Genomic DNA, 25,604 nt, shown 5'->3' on the forward strand with positions numbered 1-25,604 from the left:
TTTCTTGCTTAGAAATACCCCTCCCTTTCAAGCACCTGAATGATATCACTAAGCTAATTGAGCATCTGCCGCTATATATGACATCACAATGAATTCAGCAGCAGGCAGCTACAAGTATTACTGACATCACAATACATTCATCTGCAGGCAGCTAGACAGCACCTCTGTAAAATCACAATACATTCTGCTGCAGGCAGCTAAACCGTACCACTGTGACATCACAATGCATTCTGCTGCAAGCAGCTACACAGTACCTCTGTGACATCACAATGCATTCAGCTGCAGGCAGCTAGCAAGTACCTCTGTGACATCACAGTGCATTTAGTTGTAGGCAGCCAGACAGTACACTGACATAAAAATGCAGGCAGCTAGAAAACACCTCTGTGACATAATGCATTCCCGTGCAGGCATATGGACAGAACCTCTGTGATTTCACAATTACCACTGTTATATCCCAATGCATTTAGCTACAGGCAGCTAGGCAGTACCTCTGTAACATCAGAATGCAATCAGCTGCAGGCAGCCAGACAACACCTCTGTGATTTCACAAGTACCACTGTGACATCACAGTATGTTCAGCTGCATGCAGATAGACAGTACCACTGTGACATCACAATGCATTCAGCTGCAGGCAGCCGGACAGCACCTTTGTGACATCACAATGCATTCAGCTGCAGGCAGATACACAGTACCACTATGATATCACAATGCATTCAGCTGCAGGCAGTTAGATAGCACCTCTGTGATATCACAATGCATTCAGCTGCAGGCAGCCGGACAGCACCTTTGTGACATCACAATGCATTCAGCTGCAGACAGCTAGATAATACTGCTGTGACACAATGAATTCAGCTGCAGGCAGCAAGCTAGCTAGCAAGTACTACTGATATCACAATGCATTCAGCTGCAGGCAGCTAGACAGTACCTCTGTGACATCACAATACATTCAGCTGCAGGCAGCTAGACAGCACCTCTGTGACATCACAATGCATTCTGAAGCAGGCAGCTACACAGTACCTCTGTGACATCACAATGCACTCAGCTGCAGGTAGATAGATAATACTGCTGTGACATCACAATACATTCAGCTGCAGGCAGCTAGACAGTACACTGTAACATCACAATGCATTCAGCTGCAGGCAGCTGGAAAATACCTCTGACATCAAAGTGCATTCAGCTGCAAGCAGCCAGACAGCGTCTCTGTGATTTCATAAGTACCATTGTGATGACACAATGCGATCAGCTGCTGGCAGCTAGACAGTACCACTGTGACATCACAATGCATTCAGCTGCATGCAGCTAGACAGCACCTCTGTGACATCACAATGCATTCAGCTGCATGCAGCTAGACAGCACCTCTGTGACATCACAATGCATTCAGCTGCAGGCAGCTAAAAAGTACCTCTTTGACCTCACAGTGCATTCAGCTGCAAGCAGCCAGACAGCACCTTTGTGACATCACAATGCATTCAGCTGCAGGCTGATACACAGAACCACTATGACATCACAATGCATTCAGCTGCAGGCAGCTAGACAGTACCACTGTGACATCACAATGCATTCTGCTGCAGGCAGCTACACAGTACCTCTGTGAGATCACAATGCATTCAGCTGCGAGCAGCTACACAGTACCTCTGTGACATCACAATGCATTCAGCTGCAGGCAGCTAGATAATACTGCTGTGACATCACAATACATTCAGCTGCAGGCAGCTAAACAGTACACTGTGACATCACAATACAACACAATGATTTCATAAGTACCATTGTGACATCACAATGCTATCAGCTGCTGGCAGCTAGACAGTACCACTGTGACATCACAATACATTCAGCTGCAGTCAGCTAGACAGCACCTCTGTGACATCACAATGCATTCTGAAGTAGGCAGCTACACAGTACCTCTGTGACCTCACAATGCACTCAGCTGCAGGCAGATAGATAATACTCCTGTGAAATCACAATACATTCAGCTGCAGGCAGCTAGACCGTACACTGTAACATCACAATGCATTCAGCTGCAGGCAGCTAGAAAATACCTCTGACATCAAAGTGCATTCAGCTGCAAGCAGCCAGACAGCGTCTCTGTGATTTCATAAGTACCATTGTGATGTCACAATGCGATCAGCTGCTGGCAGCTAGACAGTACCACTGTGACATCACAATGCATTCAGCTAGACAGCACCTCTGTGACATCACAATGCATTCAGCCGCAGGCAGCTAAAAAGTACCTCTTTGACCTCACAGTGCATTCAGCTGCAAGCAGCCAGACAGCACCTTTGTGACATCACAATGCATTCAGCTGCAGGCAGGTACACAGTACCACTGTTACATCACAATTCATTCAGCTGCAGGCAGCTAGCAAGTACTACTGACATCACAATGCATTCAGCTGCAGGCAGCTAGACAGTACTACTGTGACATCACAATACATTCATCTGCAGGCAGCTAAACCGTACCACTGTGAAATCACAATGCATTCTGCTGCAGGCAGCTAAACCGTACCACTGACATCACAATGCATTCTGCTGCAGGCAGCTACACAGTACCTCTGTGAGATCACAATGCATTCAGCTGCGAGCAGCTACACAGTACCTCTGTGACATCACAATGCATTCAGCTGCAGGCAGCTAGATAATACTGCTGTGACATCACAATACATTCAGCTGCAGGCAGCTAGACAGTACACTGTGACATCACAATACATTCTGCTGCAAGCAGCCAGAAAGCATCTCTGTGATTTCATAAGTACTATTGTGACATCACAATGCGATCAGCTGCTGGCAGCTAGACAGTACCACTGTGACATCGCAATGCATTCAACTGCAGGCAGCTAAAAAGTATCTGTGACATCACAGTGCATTCAGCTGCAAGCAGCCAGACAGCACCTTTGTGACATCACAATGCATTCAGCTGCAGGCAGATCCACAGTACCACTATGACATCACAATGCATTCAGCTGCAGGCAGCTAGATAATACTGCTGTGACATCACAATGCATTTAGCTAGAGGCGGCTGGACAGAACCTCTGTGATGTCATAAGTACCATTGAGACGTCACAATGTGATCAGCTGCTGGCAGCTACACAATACCACTGACATCAGAATACATTTAGCTGTAAACAGCAAGACAATACGTCTGTTACATCACAATGCATTCAGCTGCAGGTAGCTAGACAGTACGTCTGTAACATCACAATGTATAGAGCTGTAGGCAGCTAGACAGTACCACTGATTTCATAAGTACCACTGTGACATCAGAATGCATTCAGCTGTGGGCAGGTATACAGTGTCCCTTTGACAAAAAAATACATTAAGCTGCAGGCAGCTAGACCGTACCACTGTAACATCACAATGTATAGAGCTGAAGGTAGCTAGACCTTACCAATGTGACATTACAATGCATCAAGCTGCAGGCAGCTAGACAGCACCTCTGACATCACTATGCATTCAGCTGCACGCAGCTGGAAAGAACCTCTGATTTTGCAAGTACCACTGTGACATCACAATGCATTCAGCTGCAGGCAGCTAGACAGCACATGTGTGAAATCACAATGCATTCAGCTACAGGCAGCTAGTCCGTACCACTGTGACATCACAATGAATCAGCTGCAGGCAGCTAGACAGTACATCTGTAACATCACAATGTATAGAGCTGTAGGCAGCTAGACAGTACCACTGATTTCATAAGTACCACTGTGACATCAGAATGCATTCAGCTGCGGGCAGGTATACAGTGTCCCTTTGACAAAAAAATACATTGAGCTGCAGGCAGCTAGACCGTACCACTGTAACATCACAATGTATAGAGCTGAAGGTAGCTAGACCTTACCAATGTGACATTACAATGCATCAAGCTGCAGGCAGCTAGACAGCACCTCTGACATCACTATGCATTCAGCTGCACGCAGCTGGACAGAACCTCTGCTTTTGCAAGTACCACTGTGACATCACAATGCATTCAGCTGCAGGCAGCTAGACAGCACATGTGTGACATCACAATGAATCAGCTGCAGGCAGCCAGAGAGCACCTCTGATTACATAAGTACCACTGGGACATCACAATGCATTAAACAGCAGACCGCTAAACAGTACCTCGGTGATACCACAATACATTAAGCTGCAGGAAGCTAGACGGTACTGCTAAGACATCACAATGCATTCAGTGGCAGGCAGCTAGAAATTACCACTGTGACATCACAATACTTTCAGGTGTAGGCAGCCACACAGTACCTCCATGACATCACAATGCATTCATCTGCATGCAGCTATATATTACCATTGTGACATCACAGTGCATTCAGCTGCAGGCAGCTATACAGTACCTCTGTGATATCACAATGCAGGAAGTTAGACAGTTCCACTGTGCCATTACAATGTATTCAGTTGCAGGCAGCTAGACATTACCGCTGTCACATCAAAATGCATTCACCTGCAAGATGCTTACCTGTATTGCTGTGACCCCACAATATATACAGCTGCAGGCAGCTAGACAATATCGCTGTGACATCACATTGCATTCAGCTGCAGGCATCCAAACAGTACCTCTGTGACATCACAATGCATTCAGCTGCAGGCAGCTAAACAGAACCACTATGACATCACAATGCGTTCATCTTACTAGAAGCTAGACAGTACCATTGTGGCATCACAATGCAGGCAGCTAGACAATACTGCTGTGACATCACAATGCATTCAGCTGCAGGCAGCTAAACAGTACCACTGTGACACTGTTTCACTTTATTAACGGACTTTGGCTATATAAATTGGACAGCTTAAAAGCCCACATTCAATGTGAGGAAAAACTCCATTTCATCATTTTTCTTGTAAAAGTGACTGTTCTATAGTACACAGAGAAGATCTGTGTGTGCCATTAAGCTTCAGTAAACATTGGAAAAGCTACATTCTAGCCATTATAGCAGGTGTTGTTAAGGATTTTAAGTGGATACAGAGTTTCTTGTTATAATGCATGGTATATCCAGTTTACATGTGAACATATCATTGTAATGGTACATTGACCGGCCGGTGGTACAAATTGCATATTATTTATATATGTGTTTTAATAAAAAAAACTTTTTTTAGTTCTAATCCATATGCGCTGTAACACTAGTTTCTTTGTTGCTTGTTTGATTTTTTAATCTAATAGGGGTGAGTAGCCCTATGTTGCTGGCAGCATATTGATTGGAGTGACAGAGCGCTTGATTTAGTATCGGTCATCTACTAGAAGCTAGACAGTACCATTGTGGCATCACAATGCAGGCAGCTGGACAATACTGCTGTGACATCACATTGCATTCAGCTGCAGGCAGCTAAACAGCACCTTTGTGACATCACAATGCATTCAGCTGCAGGCAGCTAGATAATACTGCTGTGACATCACAATGCATTCATCTACTAGAAGCTAGACAGTACCAATGTGGCATCACAATGCAGGCAGCTAGACAATACTGCTGTGACATCACATTGCATTCAGCTGCAGGCAGCTAAACAGCACCTTTGTGACATCACAATGCATTCAGCTGCAGGCAGCTAGATAATACTGCTGTGACATCACAATGCATTTAGCTGCAGGCAGCTAAACAGTACCACTTTGACACCACAATACATTCAGCTGCAGGCAGCTAGAAAATACCTCTGTGACATCATAGTGCATTCAGCTGCAAGCAGCCAGACAGCATCTCTGTGATTTCATAAGTACCATTGTTACATCACAATGCGATCAGCTGCTGGCAGCTACACAGTACCACTGTGACATCATAATACATTCAGCTGTAGGCAGCAAGACAATACATCTGACATCACAATGCATTCAGTTGCAGTCAGCTAGACAGTACATATGTGACATCACAATATATAGAGCTGTAGGCAGCTAGACAGTACCACTGAGACATCACAATGCATTATCTGCAGGCAGCTGGACTGAACCTCTGATTTCGCAAGAACCACTGTGACATCACAATGCATTCAGCTGCAGGCAGCTAAATAGTACCTCTGTGACATCACAATGCATTCAGATGCAGGCAGCTAGACAGCACATGTGTGAAATCACAATGCATTCAGCTACAGGCAGCTAGACAGTACCTTTGTGTCATCAAAATGCATTCAGCTGTAGGCAGCCAGAGAGCACCTCTGATTACATAAGTACCACTGGGACATCACAATGCATTAAACAGCAGACAGCTAAACAGTACCTCGGTGATACCACAATACATTAAGCTGCTGGAAGCTAGACAGTACTGCTGAGAAATCACAATGCATTCAGTGGCAGGCAGCTAGAAATTACCACTGTGACATCACAATGCTTTCAGATGGAGGCAGCTTCACATTATCTCTGTGACATCACCATGCATTCAGCTGCAGGCAGCTAGACTGTACCACTGTGCCATAACAATGTATTCAGCTGCAGGCAGCTTAACCGCACCTCTGTGACATCACAATACATTCAGCTGCAGGCAGCTAAAAAATACTTCTGTGAACTCACTATGCATTCAGCTGCAGGCAGCTACATAGTACCTCCATGACATCACAATGCATTCAGCTGCAGGCAGCTTGACAATACAGGTTGAGTATCCCATATCCAAATATTCCGAAATACGAAATATTCCGAAATACGGACTTTTTTGAGTGAGAGTGAGATAGTGAAATCTTTGTTTTCTGTGGCTCAATGTACACAAACTTTGTTTAATACACAAAGTTATTAAAAATATAGTATTAAATGACCTTCAGGCTGTGTGTATAAGGTGTATATAAAACATAAATGAATTGTGTGAATGTACACACACTTTGTTTAATGCACAAAGTTATTAAAAATATTGGCTAAAATGACCTTCAGGCTGTGTGTATAAGGTGTACATGTAACATAAATGCATTCTGTGCTTAGACTTAGGTCCCATCACCATGATATCTCATTATGGTAGGCAATTATTCCAAAATACGGAGAAATCCGATATCCAAAATACCTCTGGTCCCAAGCATTTTGGATAAGGGATACTCAACCTGTACCTCTATCACATCCAGGGCCGGCGCCACCACTAGGCAGCTTTAGGCAGCTGCCTATGGGCGCGGGCCACTTGTGGGCGGCAGCTCACGCTGCCGTTGCTTCTTCCTTAAGAGGAATATGACAGGCATTACCGCTGAGAGGAGCGGAAGACAGTTGCTATAGCAACTGTAACAATATCCGGCAGGACACTGCTTACTCTATATGCATAGAGCCACTGCCGATGGGGTACACTCACACTGTCCGTGCTGCTGGCTGATTATAGTTGGGTGCCCGCGGCATCCCTTTGGCACGGACAGTGTGAGTGGCTGTGCAACCCGTCGGCAGTGGCTCTATGCACATAGACTAAGCAGCGTCCTGCCGGATATTGTTACAGTTGCTATAGCAACTGTCTTCCGCTCCTCTCCGCGGTAATGCCCGTCATACTCCCGCACCACAAGAACAGAGCAGTGGCGCACGCGGGGGAAGGGGGGTTCTGAGTACCCAGAAACCCCCCCTGGCAGACCAATTTTTTTTTCTGTAACAGGTCACCGCCCGCGGCCCGCGATTAAGCCCCGCCCCTTGAGAACTGGCCCCGCCCCTCTTCAAACACCTGCGAATCGCAGGTTGTGTAGACTGCAGTGCAGAGGGAGAATCCGTCCTTGCTGTGCAGGTTGATCTCTGCCTCCCTCCGTCCCTAGTCCACTGTGCAACGCTGCTGCTGCTCATGCTGTTCCCATGTAAGGGATTTATTTGTATAACGTATTTCAGTCTTAAACATATGGAAACATCATATATACATATTATTGTGTATGTATGTATGTATCTATCCATCTGCTGTGTGTGTATGTGTATATATATATATATATATATATATATGTCGAAGTGGGCCGGTATGCGGCGGTATGGCATACCGGCACTTCTCCACAGAACGGGAAGTTTTTTTAATCACACTCCTGCTATGGCCGAGCGTGCTCATGTTCCCCCCACCGCTGCTCCCAGTCACGGCGGTTGGTGCCGGAGCGGTGAGCCACACTACTCCCCAGAAGTTACGGCGGACACACGCTCACCCTCCCTACTCCAGCAGCCACTCATGCAGAGTGCCTTGATTCCTCCAATTACTCAACTGGGCCGCTGCGTCACCATGGGGCTGCATAGACGCTGGCGCTCAGATCCTCCTGCTGCAGGCCTCCTCTTCTGGCTGTGCTGGGTCTGCGCCGCAGGACTCCCTTGTTGACAGTGATACCCTGCAGCTAAAGCTAAGGTTGACTGGACATGGCGGTGGTGAGTGACTGCTGGAGAGCCCTGTGCCCTCCTGCCCCCCCATTCCCCATGTGTGTGGACCCTGCCTCTGTGTGCGTGACACCTTGTGCCCCCCTGCCCCCCACTGCCTTTGTGTGTGTATCACCCAGTGCTCCCCTACCCTTGTTGCCCTGTGTGATGACACCCTGTCCCCCAAGTTTTGGCTCATACCGTGAGCTATAATGGAAATTTCGTCTCATACCATGTGCTGTAATGTGAATTTCGGCTCATACCGTGTGCTATAATGTGAATTTCAGCTCATACCGTGTGCTATAATGTGAATTTCGGCTCATTCCATGTGCTATAATGTGAATTTGTGCTCATATCGTGTGCTATAATGTGAATTTCGGCTCATACCGTGTGCTGTAATGTGAATTTCGGCTCATACCGTGTGATACAATGTGAATTTCGGCTCATACCGTGTGCTGTAATGTGAATTTTGGCTCATACCGTGTGCTGTAATGTGAATTTCGGCTAATACCGTGTGCTATAATGTGAATTTCGGCTCATACTGTGTGCTATAATGTGAATTTTGTCTCATACCATGTGCTATAATGTGAATTTCGGCTCATACCGTGTGCTATAATGTGAATTTGTGCTCATACTGTGTGCTATAATGTGAATTTTGTCTCATACCATGTGCTATAATGTGAATTTTGGCTCATACCGTGTGCTGTAATGTGAATTTCGGCTCATACCGTTTGCTATAATGTGAATTTCGGCTCATACCGTGTGCTATAATGTGAATTTGTGCTCATACTGTGTGCTATAATGTGAATTTTGTCTCATACCATGTGCTATAATGTGAATTTCGGCTCATACCGTGTGCTATAATGTGAATTTTGGCTCATACCGTGTGCTGTAATGTGAATTTCGGCTCATTCTGTGTGGTATAAAGTGAAAGGGGCACCAGTACTAGATAGTATAAGGGGTCGTACTACACTGAAGGACACCCCCCCTTTTAAGTGGACACTCCCCCTTTTCCTGGAGCGTGCGCACCTTTGGCGTGTGCATAATTGCAACCTTTACTTTTCCATACCCCCACTTCAAAATTTCCACTTCGACCACTGTATGTGTATGTGTGTGTATATCTATCTATCTATCTATCTATCTATCTATCTATCTATCTATCTATCTATCTATCTATCTATCTATCTATCCCCAATCTAAGGTGCCCTGGGCCTCCTGAAGGCTTAATCCAGCCCTGGTCTAGCAGTTCTTGCGCACCCTGGGTAGAACGCCTGTAGCATTACAGCAGCAATCTGTCCTGAAGTTCCCACTAAGAGTCAGCTGGATGGGATGTACTACCAGGCTTTGATCACCTGCTGCTCTGCGTGTGATCTCTAAATAGATGCTGTGCGCACGCGTACAGCATCTATTCAGTGCGGGGAGTGAGCCGGGGCTGCCCAGCTGCTCAGGGAGCGCTGGGCACACTCCCAAAATGGCGAAAATGGACCCTTGGTGCGTAGCCACGTCCACTCGGCCATAGCCACGTCCCTCACACCCAAGGCCACGCCCCCTTTCCAGGAGGCGCACGGCTACGACGCGCCGAGTGTCCCGACTTGGAAAGATTAAAAGTTGGGAGGTATGACACTCGGTGTGTGGTTTGGGGTGGGGGGCAGCAGACTGAACTTTTGCCTAGGATGCCGAGAAACCTTGCTCCGGCCCTGATCACATCACAATGCATTCATCTGAAGGCAGCTATACATTACCATTGTGACATCACAGTGCATTCAGCTGCAGGCAGCTACACAGTACCTCTGTGATATCACAATGCAGGAAGTTAGACATTTCCACTGTGCCATTACAATGTATTCAGTTGCAGGCAGCTAGACAGTACCGCTGTCACATCAAAATGCATTCACCTGCAAGATGCTTGACTGTATTGCTGTGACCTCACAATATATACAGCTGCAGGTAGCTAGACAATACCACTGTGACATCACAATGAATTCATCTGCAGGCATCCAAACAGTACCTCTGTGACATCACAATGCATTCAGCTGCAGGCAGCTAAACAGAACCACTATGACATCACAATGCATTCATCTGCAAGAAGCTAGACAGTACCATTGTGAAATCACAATGCAGGCAGCTAGACAGTACACTGTGACATCACATTGCATTCAGCTGCAGGCAGCTAGACAGCACCTCTGTGACATAACAATGCATTTAGCTGCAGGTAGCTAAACAGTACCACTGTGACATCACAATACATTCAGCTGCAGTCTGCTAGACAGTACCACTGTGACATTACAATGTATTCAGCTGCAGGCAGCTAGACAGCACCTCTGACATGACAATTCATTCAGCTGCAGGCAGCTAAACCGTACCACTGTGAAATCACAATGCATTCTGCTGCAGGCAGCTAAACCGTACCACTGTGACATCACAATGCATTCAGCTGCAGGCAGCTACACAGTACCACTATGACATCACTATTCATTTAGCTGTAGACAGCTACACAGTACCTCTGAGAGATCACAATGCATTCATCTGCAAGCAGCTACACAGTACCTCTGTGACATTACAATGCATTCAGCTGCAGGCAGCTAGCAAGTACCTCTGTGACATCACAGTGCATTTAGCTGCAGGCAGCCAGACAGTACACTGACATCAAAATGCAGGCAGCTAGAAAACACCTCTGTGACATTACAATTCATTCACCCACCCATAGGCAGCTGGAGAGAACCTCTGATTTCTTATGTACCATATTGACATCACAATGTATTCAGCTGCAGGCATCTAAGTACCACTGTGACATCACAATTCATTCAGCTGTAGCCAGCTGCACAGTACATTTGTTCCATTACAATGGATTCAGCTGCAGGCAGCTAGACAGCAACACTGACATCATATTGCATTCAGCTGCAGTCAGCTAGACAGTACCACTATGACATCATAATGCATTCAGCTGCAGGCATATGGACAGAACCTCTAATTTCACAATTACCACTGTTATATCCCAATGCATTAAGCTGCAGACAGCTAGACAGTACCACTGACATCACAATGCATTTAGCTACAGGCAGCTAGGCAGTACCTCTTTAACATCAGAATGCAATCAGCTGCAGGCAGCCAGACACCTCTGTGATTTCACAAGTACCTCTGTGACATCACAGTGCATTCAGCTGCAAGCAGCCAGACAGCATCTCTGTGATTTCATAAGTACCACTGTGACATCACAATACATTCAGCTGCATGCAGATAGGCAGTACCACTGTGACATCACAATGCATTCAGCTGCAGGCAGCTAAAAAGTACCTCTGTGACATCACAGTGCATTCAGCTGCAGGCAGCCGGACAGCACCTTTGTGACATCACAATACATTCAACTGCAGGCAGATACACAGTACCACTATGACATCACAATGCATTCAGCTGCATGCAGCTAGATAATACTGCTGTGACGTCACAATGCATTTAGCTGTAGGCATATGGACAGAACCTCTAATTTCACAATTACCACTGTTATATCCCAATGCATTAAGCTGCAGACAGCTAGACAGTACCACTGACATCACAATGCATTTAGCTACAGGCAGCTAGGCAGTACCTCTTTAACATCAGAATGCAATCAGCTGCAGGCAGCCAGACACCTCTGTGATTTCACAAGTACCTCTGTGACATCACAGTGCATTCAGCTGCAAGCAGCCAGACAGCATCTCTGTGATTTCATAAGTACCACTGTGACATCACAATACATTCAGCTGCATGCAGATAGGCAGTACTACTGTGACATCACAACACATTCAGCTGCAGGCAGCTAGAAAATACCTCTCTGACATCATAGTGCTTTCAGCTGCAAGCAGCCAGACAGCATGTCTGATTTCATAAGTACTATTGTGACGTCACAATGCGATCAGCTGCTGGCAGCTACACAGTACCACTGTGACATCGTAATACATTCAGCTGTTGGCAGCAAGACAATACATCTGACATCACAATGCATTCAGCTGCAGGCAGCTAGACAGTACATCTGTGACATCACAATGTATAGAGCTGTAGGCAGCTAGACAGTACCACTGAGACATCACAATGCATTATCTGCAGGCAGCTGAACTGAACCTCTGATTTCATAAGTACCACTGTGACATCACAATGCATTCAGCTGCATGCAGCTAGACAGAACCTCTGTGACATCACAATGCAGGTAGCTCTTAGCTTAGATATATTTAAGTAAGGAGCCATTATCATGTGGCTCCTTGCTGGTTAATCATAGACCCAGATTGGGTTAATGGAGGTGTGGGGTGTGGTGCCTCTGGACTGGCTGAGCTGGATGGCTTTAATGTGGCATACCTTTACAGTCTATTAACACTTTTCACATACTAATTTCTTTAACACTATGTCTCCATTTTAATTACATCTCATTTTTGTATCACCTTTATAGCTTCGGCTTCCTAACACTAATTTATTAACATTTTTTTTTTTTTTACTGGTATGCTGCCCTGGGCTTTCTGGCTTATGCTGGTGCTTTGGGGTGCCACATCCTGCACCTAGATATAGCGCTAGGGACCCAAAAATATACAGAGACACCTTGATGCAGCTTTGGGGCTTATTCATACATTTGCGCAAATATATGTAAACGAGATCTCTGAATTCTAGTATTGTGTGGGATTTATATCTGGTTACTGTTATCATTCAGGGTGCTGGGGGAAACAAAATACCTTTTTTTTCTTGCTTAGAAATACCTCTCCCTTTCAATCACCTGAATGATATCACTAAGCTAATTGAGCATCTGCCACTATATATAGGACATCACAATGCATTCAGCTGCAGGCAGCTAAACATTTCCAATGCGACATCACAATGCATTCAGCTGCAGGCAGCTAAATAGTACCTTTATGACATCACAATGCATTTAACTGCAGTTAGCTAGAAAGTACCTCTATAACATCACAGTGCATTCACCTGCAAGATGTTTGACTGTATTGCTGTGACATCATAATGCATTATACTGCAGGCAGCTAGACAGTACCATTGTAACATCACAATGCATTCAGCGGCATACAGCTGCACAGTACCTCTGTGACATCACAATGCAGGCAGCTAGACAGTACACTGTGACATCACAATGCATTTAGCTGCAGGCAGCTACACAGTACCACTGTGACATCACAATGCATTCAACTGCAGACAGCTACACAGTACCTCTGTGACATCACAATGCAGGCAGCTAGACAGTACACTGTGACATCACAATGCATTCAGCTGCTGGCAGCTACACAATACCACTGTGACATCATAATACATTCAGCTGTAGACAGCAAGACAATACATCTGTTACATCACAATGCATTCAGCTGCAGGCAGCTAGACAGTACGTCTGTGACATTACAACGTATAGAGCTGTAGGCAGTTAGACAGTACCACTGAGACATCACATTGCATTATCTGCAGACAGCTAGACAGAACCTCTGATTTCATAAGTACCACTGTGACATCACAATGCATTCAGCTGAGGGCAGTTACACAGTGTGTCTTTGACATAAAAAATACATTAAGCTGCAGGCAGCTAGACAGTTCCACTGTGACATCACAATGTATCTAGCTAAAGGTAGCTAGACATTACCACTGTGACATCACAATGCATTCAGCTGCAGGCACCTAGACAGTACCTCTGTGACATTACATTGTATTCAGCTGCAGGCAGCTATACTGTACCACTGTGACATCAAAATGCATTCAGCTGCAGGCAGCTAAACCGTACCACTGTGACATCACAATGTATAGAGCGGAAGGCAGCTAGACAGTACCACTCTATCACAATGCATTCAGCTGCAGGCAGAACCTCTATGATTTCATAAGCACCACTGTGACATCACAATTTATAGAACTGAAGGCAGCTAGATTCTACAGCTGTGACATCACAATGCATTCAGCTGGAGGCAGCCAGACAGCACCTCTGTGATTTCATAAGTACCACTATGGCATCACAAGACATTCGCCTGCAAGCAGCTAGACAGTACCACTGTGACATCACAATGCATTCATCTGCAGGCAGCTAGATAATACTGCTGTGACATCACAATGCATTTTGCTGCAGGCAGCTAGACAGTACGTCTGGGACATCACAATGTATAGAGCTGAAGGTAGCTAGACCTTACCACTGTGACATCACAATGCATTCAGCTGTAGGCAGCTAGACAGATCCTCTGTGACATCACAATGCAGGTAGCTCTTAGCTTAGATATATTTAAGTAAGGAGCCATTATCATGTGGCTCCTTGCTGGTTAATCATAGACCCAGATTGGGTTAATGGAGGTGTGCGGTGTGGTGCCTCTGGACTGGCTGAGCTAGTTGGCTTTTTTGTGGCATACCTTTACAATCTATTAACACTTTTCACATACTAGTTTCTTTAACACTATTTCTCCATTTTAATTACATCTCATTTTTGTATCACCTTTATAGCTTCGGCTTCTTAACACTAATTTATTAACACTATGGTTTTTTCACTGGTATGCTGCCCTGGGCTTTCTGGCTTATGCTGGTGCTTTGGGGTGCCACACCCTGCACCTAGATATAGCGCTATGGACCCAAAAATATACAGAGCCTTGATGCAGCTTTGGGGCTTATTCATACATTTGCGCAAATATATGTAAACGAGATTTCTGAATTCTAGTATTGTGTGGGATTTAAATCTGGTTACTGTTATCATTCAGGGTGCTGGGGGAAACAAAATGCCTTTTTTCTTCTTGCTTAGAAATACCCCTCCCTTTCAAGCACCTGAATGATATCACTAAGCTAATTGAGCATCTGCCACTATATAAGACATCACAATGAATTCAGCTGCAGGCAGCTAGCAAGTATTACTGACATCACAATACATTCAGCTGCAGGCAGCTAGACAGCACCTCTTTGTCATCACAATACATTCTGCTGCAGGCAGCTAAACCATACCACTGTGACATCACAATGCATTCTGCTGCAAGCAGCTACACAGTACCTCTGTGACATCACAATACATTCAGCTGCAGGCAGCTAGACAGTACACTGTAACATCACAATGCATTCAGCTGCAGGCATCTAGAAAATACCTCTAAAATCAAAGTGCATTCAGCTGCAAGCAGCCAGACAGCATCTCTGTGATTTCATAAGTACCATTGTGATGTCACAATGCGATAAGCTGCTGGCAGCTAGACAGTACCACTGTGACATCACAATGCATTCAGCTGCATGCAGCTAGACAGCACCTCTGTGACATCACAATGCATTCAGCTGCAGGCAGCTAAAAAGTACCTCTTTGACCTCACAGTGCATTCAGCTGCAAGCAGCCAGACAGCACCTTTGTGACATCACAATGCATTCAGCTGCAGGCAGATACACAGTACCATTGTGACATTACAATTCATTCAGCTGCAGGCAGGTAGCAAGTACTACTGACATCACAATGCATTCAGCTGCAGGCAACTAGACAGTACCACTGTGACATAACAATACATTCAGCTGCAGGCAGCTAGACAGCACCTCTGTGACATCACAATACATTCAGCAGCAGGCAGCTAAACCGCAGCACTTTGAAATCACAATGCATTCTGCTGCAGGCAGCTACACAGTACCTCTGTGACATCACAATGCATTCAGCTGCAAGCAGCTACTCAGTACCTCTGTGACATTACAATGCATTCAGCTGCAGGCAGCTAAACCATACCACTGTGACATCACAATGCATTCTGCTGCAAGCAGCTACACAGTACCTCTGTGACATCACAATGCATTCAGCTGCAGGCAGCTATCAAGTACCTCTGTGACATCACAGTGCATTTAGTTGTAGGCAGCCAGACAGTACACTGACATAAAAATGCAGCTAGAAAACACCTCTGTGACATAATGCATTCCCGTGCAGGCATATGGACAGAACCTCTGTGATTTCACAATTACCACTGTTATATCCCAATGCATTTAGCTACAGGCAGCTAGGCAGTACCTCTGTAACATCAGAATGCAATCAGCTGCAGGCAGCCAGACAACACCTCTGTGATTTCACAAGTACCACTGTGACATCACAGTATGTTCAGCTGCATGCAGATAGACAGTACCACTGTGAATTCACAATGCATTCAGCTGCCGGCAGCCGTACAGCACCTTTGTGACATCACAATGCATTCAGCTGCAGGCAGATACACAGTACCACTATGATATCACAATGCATTCAGCTGCAGGCAGTTAGACAGCACCTCTGTTATATCACAATGCATTCAGCTGGACAGCACCTTTGTGACATCACAATGCATTCAGCTGCAGGCAGCTAGATAATACTGCTGTGACACAATGAATTCAGCTGCAGGCAGCTAGCTAGCTAGCAAGTACTACTGATATCACAATGCATTCAGCTGCAGGCAGCTAGACAGTACCACTGTGACATCACAATACATTCAGCTGCAGGCAGCTAGACAGCACCTCTGTGACATCACAATGCATTCTGAAGCAGGCAGCTACACAGTACCTCTGTGACATCACAATGCACTCAGCTGCAGGCAGATAGATAATACTGCTGTGACATCACAATACATTCAGCTGCAGGCAGCTAGACAGTACACTGTAACATCACAATGCATTCAGCTGCAGGCATCTAGAAAATACCTCTGACATCACAGTGCATTCAGCTGCAAGCAGCCAGACAGCATCTCTGTGATTTCATAAGTACCATTGTGATGTCACAATGCGATCAGCTGCTGGCAGCTAGACAGTACCACTGTGACATCACAATGCATTCAGCTGCATGCAGCTAGACAGCACCTCTGTGACATCACAATGCATTCAGCTGCAGGCAGCTAAAAAGTACCTCTTTGACCTCACAGTGCATTCAGCTGCAAGCAGCCAGACAGCACCTTTGTGACATCACAATGCATTCAGCTGCAGGCAGATACACAGTACCACTGTGACATTACAATTCATTCAGCTGCAGGCAGCTAGCAAGTACTACTGACATCACAATGCATTCAGCTGCAGGCAGCTAGACAGTACCACTGTGACATAACAATACATTCAGCTGCAGGCAGCTAGACAGCACCTCTGTGACATCACAATACATTCAGCTGCAGGCAGCTAAACCGCAGCACTTTGAAATCACAATGCATTCTGCTGCAGGCAGCTACACAGTACCTCTGTGACATCACAATGCATTCAGCTGCAAGCAGCTACTCAGTACCTCTGTGACTTCACAATGCATTCAGCTGCAGGCAGCTAGCAAGTACCTCTGTGACATCACAGTGCATTTAGCTGCAGGCAGCACACTGACATCAAAATGCAGCCAGCTAGAAAACACCTCTGTGACAAAATGCATTCCCCTGCAGGCATATGGACAGAACCTCTGTGATTTCACAATTGCCACTGTTATATCCCAATGCATTAAGCTGCAGGCAGCTAGACAGTACCACTGATATCACAATGCATTTAGCTACAGGCAGCTAGGCAGTACCTCTGTAACATCAGAATGCAATCAGCTGCAGGCAGCCAGACAACACCTCTGGGATTTCACAAGTACCACTGTGACATCACAGTGCATTCAGCTGCAAGCAGCCAGACAACACCTCTGTCATTTCATAAGTGCCACTGTGACATCACAATGCATTCAGCTGCAGGCAGCCGGACAACACCTTTGTGACATCACAATGCATTCAGCTGCAGGCAGATACACAGTACCACTGTGACATCACAATTCATTCAGCTGCAGGCAGCTAGCAAGTACTACTGACATCACAATGCATTCAGCTGCAGGCAGCTCTACTGTGACATCACAATACATTAATCTGCAGGCAGCTAGACAGCACCTCTGTGACATCACAATGCATTCTGAAGCAGGCAGCTACACAGTACCTCTGTGACATCACAATGCACTCAGCTGCAGGCAAATAGATAATACTCCTGTGACATCACAATACATTCAGCTGCAGGCAGCTAGAAAATACCTCTGATATCATAGTGCATTCAGCTGCAAGCAGCCAGACAGCATCGCTGTGATTTCACAAGTACCGTTGTGATGTCACAATGCGATCAGCTGCTGGCAGCTAGACAGTACCACTGTGACATCACAATGCATTCAGCTAGACAGCACCTCTGTGACATCACAATGCATTCAGCCGCAGTCAGCTAAAAAGTACCTCTTTGACCTCACAGTGCATTCAGCTGCAAGCAGCCAGACAGCACCTTTGTGACATCACAATGCACTCAGCTGCAGGCAGATACACAGTACCACTGTGACATCACAATTCATTCAGCTGCAGGCAGCTAGCAAGTACTACTGACATCACAATGCATTCAGCTGCAGGCAGCTAGACAGTACTACTGTGACATCACAATGCATTCTGCTGCAGGCAGCTACACAGTACCTCTGTGAGATCACAATGCATTCAGCTGCGAGCAGCTACATAGTACCTCTGTGACATCACAAATTCACAATGCATTCAGCTGCAGGCAGCTAGATAATACTGCTGTGACATCACAATACATTCAGCTGCAGGCAGCTAGACAGTACACTGTGACATCACAATACATTCAGCTGTAAGCAGCCAGAAAGCATCTCTGTGATTTCATAAGTACCATTGTGACATCACAATGCGATCAGCTGCTGGCAGCTAGACAGTACCACTGTGACATCGCAATGCATTCAACTGCAGGCAGCTAAAAAGTATCTGTGACATCACAGTGCATTCAGCTGCAAGCAGCCAGACAGCACCTTTGTGACATCACAATACATTCAGCTGCAGGCAGCTAGATAATACCACTATGACATCGCAATGCATTCAGCTGCAGGCAGCTAGATAATACTGCTGTGACATCACAATGCATTTAGCTAGAGGCGGCTGGACAGAACCTCTGTGATGTCATAAGTACCATTGAGACGTCACAATGTGATCAGCTGCTGGCAGCTACACAATACCACTGACATCAGAATACATTTAGCTGTAAATAGCAAGACAATACGTTTGTTACATTACAATGCATTCAGCTGCAGGCAGCTAGACAGTACGTCTGTAACATCACAATGTATAGAGCTGTAGGCAGCTAGACAGCATTACTGATTTCATAAGTACCACTGTGACATCACAATGCATTCAGCTGCGGGCAGGTATACAGTGTCCCTTTGACAAAAAAATACATTAAGCTGCAGGCAGCTAGACCGTAGCACTGTAACATTACAATGTATAGAGCTGAAGGTAGCTAGACCTTACCAATGTGACATTACAATGCATCAAGCTGCAGGCAGCTAGACAGCACCTCTGACATCACTATGCATTCAGCTGCACGCAGCTGGACAGAACCTCTGATTTTGCAAGTACCACTGTGACATCACAATGCATTCAGCTGCAGGCAGCCAGAGAGCACCTCTGATTACATAAGTACCACTGGGACATCACAATGCATTAAACAGCAGACCGCTAAACAGTACCTCGGTGATACCACAATATATTAAGCTGCAGGAAGCTAGACGGTACTGCTGAGACATCACAATGCATTCATCTGCAGGCAGCTATATATTACCATTGTGACATCACAGTGCATTCAGCTGCAGGCAGCTACACAGTACCTCTGTGATATCACAATGCAGGAAGTTAGACATTTCCACTGTGCCATTACAATGTATTCAGTTGCAGGCAGCTAGACAGTACCGCTGTCACATCAAAATGCATTCACCTGCAAGATGCTTGACTGTATTGCTGTGACCTCACAATATATATAGCTGCAGGCAGCTAGACAATATCGCTGTGACATCACATTGCATTCAGCTGCAGGCATCCAAACAGTACCTCTGTGACATCACAATGCATTCAGCTGCAGGCAGCTAAACAGAACCACTATGACATCCCAATGCATTCATCTACTAGAAGCTAGACAGTACCATTGTGGCATCACAATGCAGGCAGCTAGACAATACTGCTGTGACATCACATTGCATTCAGCTGCAGGCAGCTAAACAGCACCTCTGTGACATCACAATGCATTCAGCTGCAGGCAGCTAAACAGTACCACTGTGACATCACAATCCATTCAGCTGCAGGCAGCTAGATAATACTGCTGTGACATCACAATGCATTTAGCTGCAGGCAGCTAAACAGTACCATTTTGACATCACAATACATTCAGCTGCAGGCAGCTAGAAAATACCTCTGTGACATCATAGTGCATTCAGCTGCAAGCAGCCAGACAGCATCTCTGTGATTTCATAAGTACCATTGTTACATCACAATGCGATCAGCTGCTGGCAGCTACACAGTACCACTGTGACATCATAATACATTCAGCTGTAGTCAGCAAGACAAAACATCTGACATCAAAATGCATTCAGTTGCAGGAAGCTAAATAGTTGTCAAAGTCGAAAAATATTGTAATGCATGCCTAACGTACTAACCCCATGCACATGCCCGCTGCGCGTGCACTCAGTCTGCCGTGCGTGCGCATATCCGCAATTTGCGTAACAGAGCTTTTCACGGCCATGCGCATTAGCGCGTGGTGTGCGCATTTACGGTAGAGTTTGTGAACGCATAGAGGGTTATTAGAATATTGCCTATTTAACCCAGATAGTGTACATTTTAGATATAGTTCCCCTAGACCATGTCAGCGAGTATTAATAGTTTAAACAGTTCCTGGACAGAGAGATTCACCTTTGCATGATAGGAAGGGTCAGATAAAGGTTGGAAGGTGATGTCTAGTATCCAACTGTAGGGTATTTTGAGGGTAACATTCCGGTGTTAGTTAGAGAAAGATCGCATGTTCCTGCGTATAGTTATGTGCAAAAGTAGAATATGAACATTAACTGTATTTACAGTATATTATGTATGCGGCAGGAATCCAGAGGATACCACCCACAAGAGCAGTTGGGGAAAGACATCGCCCACCCTTTCAAATCCACCTATGACATCTTCTGTAATATAAAGACACATCCCTGTGTCCAATGAACAATGAGATTACAGTGACCATTGTATTGTGTATGCATGTTGTGTATAAAAAGCCCATTGTTGCCTGGCCGGTCAGAAGACTCTGAACGCTATCTGTATGACCAGCGGAGGATCGGCCGGGTTGCGCTTGCGAACATTCTCACGTATGTACATTCTCTGTAGCCATTATTCTGTTTAGATTTACTTGTTAGCCTGTAGTGTATGATTTGTATTGTTTTACCTTTTGGAATTAATCCACTGAGGCCATAGAACCCTGTGGTTGCAACTACAAATCAGTGTTGTGTTTTCACTTTCCTGCATGGGCTTTATAGTGTATTAATCTGTATAAGGTGTATAAGCATTGATTAGGTGTACGCACTGCGGGTACTTTGTATCGCCAGCGCTACTTAAGGTTTAAAGGTATTACATCATTACAGCACTTCACTGAAAGGGTTTAAAGTGTAAGCATATCATTACATTGTATCATTAACAAGGTTTAAAGGTTACCCATTGTGTGTGTGCACACTGAGCGTACTCTGTACACTCAGCACGGCGTGTGTATGCCAAGTACGTACCACGTGCGGGACACTGTACGCAAATAGCGTACAAAGTGCGTAGCACGTGTATTCAGTCTAGCGGCCATAGCGGCTCCACGGTAATAGTGTATCTAGAGGTATAGCTTTGCGGTCTAAGATAATACCGACATTATCAATTGGGGGCATCGTCCGGTTCTTCCTCATACCCGCAGCCTAGCATATTTTCGCAGACTTTATCTATCAGCAAAGGGCGGAAAGGTATCCCCTGTAAACCTTCTCTTGGTCGGTGGATACACTAGTGCTGATAAGATAAGCGTCTGCGCTGCATGGTTTCAAGGGATGCTGGAGGGATCCGTAAGGTAAGAACGCAAAAGCTATTTTTCTTTTTAAAATCTGTGAATTTCTGTTTTGGCGCCAAATGCGCACGCAACACACGCATACACCTGTATTTTGTACTTTGCATATCTGCTCGCATTATTGCCATAAGCATTGATTACTAGATTCATTTTGACCTGTACTGAGAAAATTTGTTGCTATTTAGTTAAAATAAAGTGTTAATAGTTAAGGAAGTAAGTGTAAGATGCACACGCAGCCTGGCCTAGTTGTAAAGGTTTATACAGTAGAAACTGTGTGTGTGTTAAGTAAGTGATTATAGTTAAATATCGCTTACATTTATAGAAGTGTGGGTTTTGTAGTACTGCGGACGTACGGCCTTTGTATACGTGTCTTGTACAGCGTACGGGACTGCGTACGCAACGTGAAGGCATACACACGTGGTGTGTTCACGCAACGTGCGTAAAAGTACGACCGCTAAATACAAAGCACACAATAGCATTGTTTTAGTTTAGGCGCGAAACGGTAGCCACGCGATAATAGCACAAATTGATCAGTGTCCAATATTTAGTTTAAATACCTTTTTTACTGTATCACCTCTGGAATTGGATCTGTTTTCCTGAATGAAAGTTAATTTTCTGTACAGAAAAACCAAAGTGTATATGAGTGAACGAGCGTGAGTGTGCAAACAATAAAGGTTTTGTGGACCCAGGGAATTCGGGATCCCGTCGGAGACCACACCAGGTGAGTGGACACTTGGTGGCGTGAGAGTGGCTTGCTCACGTTAACATTGATTAAGGTATAAAGGAGCAATTAGTATAACAGCAGACCAAGAGGTCAGCGAAGTCAGAAAACCGCTGACAAAGTCAAGCGAAGCTCTGAATACCTCGGCCTAAAAGGTCAGCGAGGTTTTGTGTAGAGAGCGCAGCCCAGGGGGTTGGCGTAGTACCCATATAGGCCCGTTCAGAAACGCTCCGGCTGAGGTTTCGCAGCCTGAAAAACGATTCCATTGGTCATACAGCGGATAAGTAACCGTTACCTATACGCTGGGCGATTGTACCGCGCGTTTGTGAGTGCAATACTTAGCCCACCACGATACCCTTTTACGAGTTGTGCGTAAAAATCGCGGGCTCATTGGCGCTAAGTGTAGTACACGCAACGTGATTTGTGTAACAATTTTTTTGTTTTAAGGGAGTTTCGCTGGTCACTCAGGAAATCTCCAACGACCAATATTTACTGGGAAGGGTAAGTCACTCCCACACACTCTCAGTAAATAGAGGTTTCACAGGGTCCCGAGGTTGGTTACGACCGGCGCTGACGACAGTGTTTGGGTGTATTGGCCAACGTAGACGTGAGTGGGTGAGAGCGCTCAGAGAACTTTCACCGTTGCCTTACCACTGAGTATTTTGGTTTCTTGTAGGAATTTGCTGAGAAGGCAATACCTGCAAAAGATGGGGGCCAGTTGCTCAAGTAGGGGACGATCAACCAGGGTTCAGGTTGATATTCCGCAGCCCAAGTGGTCGGCGAGGTACATAATGTGTGAGAAATATGGATCACACACAGAGGTTTTATGCAATGAATGGGAACGTATGACTGCGGAAGATAGGGAACCATTCCCTAAGGTAGGCAGTTTTAATCCAGAGGTGTTGCAGAATTTAAGGATTAGGATATGTCTGTTAAAATCCCGAAAAGAAAGGATGAGACACTCAAACTGTTTACATTTATGGCAACGAGAGAGTGATATGCAAAGGGAACTAGCTCACACTGCTGGTTCCAACCCTAGCAGGAAACTGGTTGCAACTGCACCACCACCTCCGTATATTACAGGGGAGAAAGTGGCTACAGAGAATGGCATACTAATATATGATAAGAGTGAACTTGATAAATGTATTAATGCTAACCCGTGCAAGTTGTATCCCATCTTAAACTTCCCTCAGGACTGCGACCAAGAAGATGAGCCCAGCACGATATCGGCACTCTCTCTGGCAGCCACCATACAAGACACACAAGTGGGCACGGCCCAACCAATAAGAGCAGTAGCAAAGGCCCCTAGCGGAGGGACCGGTGAGGTCGTGTCCACAGGTAAGTACGGTACAGTACATTATGCAGAGACAATTGCACCTCACATTGTAGAAGCAACTCAGAATGATGTAATTGAACTAAATCCTGTCAGGGTGATCGCAGTCCCCAATGGGAAGACTGACGCTCAAGGAATCACTCCCATCAGGAACATTGCTATGTTCCCGGACAGAATTGAGGACAATTATGTCTGAATTTCCCGATCCCAGAAAAGATCTAGCCGCATGTCAGAGGTTTATTAGAGAACTAGGTAACGCCACCGAACCCACAAACAAAGATTGGCAGACAGTGCTACTGGCATGTTTGCCCTCCAATATTGACCCTGTGAAATTTATTGCTGATTGTAAATTAGACGCAGAGGTACCTCTCACTGATGAATACACTCAGGAGAATGTACGACAGATCAATCTGCAATTAGGAGTATATTTCCCAACTGTTGTCAAGTGGAATAAAATCTTCTCCATTAGACAAAAAGAAGGTGAAGCTGCTTCTGAATATTTCCATCGAGCACTGCAGGAAATGGCTAGATACACTGGGGTCGAGGACATTAAGGAAACTGTACACCATAGAGAGGTAGCTGTGTCCGTATTAATGGACGGCTTGAAAGAAACGTTGAGAACAAGGGTACAAACCACTCAACCTAACTGGAGAGGTATTTCGGTGACTGCATTAAGAGAGTCCGCTATCGAGCATGATCGGAACATCATTAAGTACAGGGAGTCACAGGGGGATAAGCTGATAACCGTAAGTATCAAAGCCCTGACAACGAAGCCACATCAGCCTAAACCCCAGACCCCTGATGGTAAGTCGTATGTAGTAAAATGTTATAATTGCCAGAGGGAAGGACATAACTCACGGAACTGTAATTATTAAAGCAACGTATATCGACCCCCTAGACCAGAACATGATTCACAGCATAACACACGTAATTGGGATCAGGGACCGCATAGGAGGAATTATGAGCCACATGCAGGGGAAACCAGGAGATACCCACCTAGGAAGGACTGGCAGACCTCTGGAAATTCTCAGCTACCCCCCTCACATATCGTAGCTGCCGGCGCGCTGCGGGAGGGTCACAACATACAATAGGGGTTAGGCCACTCCTGTAGTTTGCAGCCAGTGAAGTTGATTGCTAGCCTTGGAAATGAACCCGAGGTTACAGTTGACGTAGCTGGTAGATCACTACCTTTCCTTGTAGATACAGAGGCGGCCAGGTCAGTGTTAAATTCAACGGTAGGTATGAAAACAACGGGTAAAACAATTTCAGCAATGGGGGTAACAGGAGTAGTGCAACACTATCCCTTAAGTAGACCAGCAGAGATTACGATAGGGCCTTTGCAGACCAAGCACTCCTTTTTGCTAGCTGCATCGGCTCCGACTAATCTACTTGGGAGAGATTTATTGTGCAAAATGAGGTGTGTCATATATTGTACTCCTGAGGGTGTCTTCTTAGATATACCCGAGAATCACGTTCAGGAAGTGCAGGATATGTTAGACACCC

Source organism: Pseudophryne corroboree, chromosome 1 (assembly GCF_028390025.1).
Source record: "Pseudophryne corroboree isolate aPseCor3 chromosome 1, aPseCor3.hap2, whole genome shotgun sequence".
In the NCBI taxonomy this organism is placed as follows: Eukaryota; Metazoa; Chordata; class Amphibia; order Anura; family Myobatrachidae; genus Pseudophryne; species Pseudophryne corroboree.